The sequence below is a fragment of the Myotis davidii genome, unplaced genomic scaffold (assembly GCF_000327345.1).
Source record: "Myotis davidii unplaced genomic scaffold, ASM32734v1 scaffold2417, whole genome shotgun sequence".
In the NCBI taxonomy this organism is placed as follows: domain Eukaryota; kingdom Metazoa; phylum Chordata; class Mammalia; order Chiroptera; family Vespertilionidae; genus Myotis; species Myotis davidii.
Window position 1 is genome coordinate 21,804 of NW_006288721.1, and position 526 is coordinate 22,329.

The window sequence follows — 526 nt, forward strand, 5'->3', positions numbered from 1 at the left end:
AGGGTTTCCAATCAGCCTGCCCACAATCCCAGCCCTCACATTCACCTCCTACTTGATCTTAGGGGGAAATAGCTCAATTATCTTGAGGCTTAGTTTTCTCATCTGAGGATTACACATCTGGGGAGGGGGCGCTATGGGGAGGAGACCCCAACACATGCTGGCCAGCTGAGCACAGATTGAGGCATCAGTTGGGCACAGTTTGAAAGGTGTGCTCCAAGTCTGGGACCACCCAAGACTAACTCTGGGATCCTCAGGTCCGGAGCTCCTTCAGCTTGGGGCCCCTGTGCCTTCTCTTTGCTGAGGCTCTCATGGGGCAGCTGATGTAGAGTCCTGGCAGGGGGGTGAGAAAGCCCTTTCTCCAGGTTCTGTTGGATCCCACCTGGTCAATCAGTAGCTTTTCTTACTGTGGCTGCTTTCCAGAGCCAGAGGCCTCTCCCTCTCTGAGCCTGCTCCGTCCCTCTACAAACCCCTCCTCTTTCCTAGGCTCAGCTTCAGCTCTTGGATCAGGTGTGACCCCACCAACAAC

General features: G+C 54.9%; 1 protein-coding gene across 2 annotated transcripts in view; it reads right to left on the reverse strand.

The window, feature by feature from the left end:
* Positions 1-526, reverse strand: part of LOC102760531 (folate receptor alpha) — an 8,051-nt gene that overhangs the window by 7,094 nt on the left and 431 nt on the right. The gene's annotated exons all lie outside the window — the stretch shown is intronic.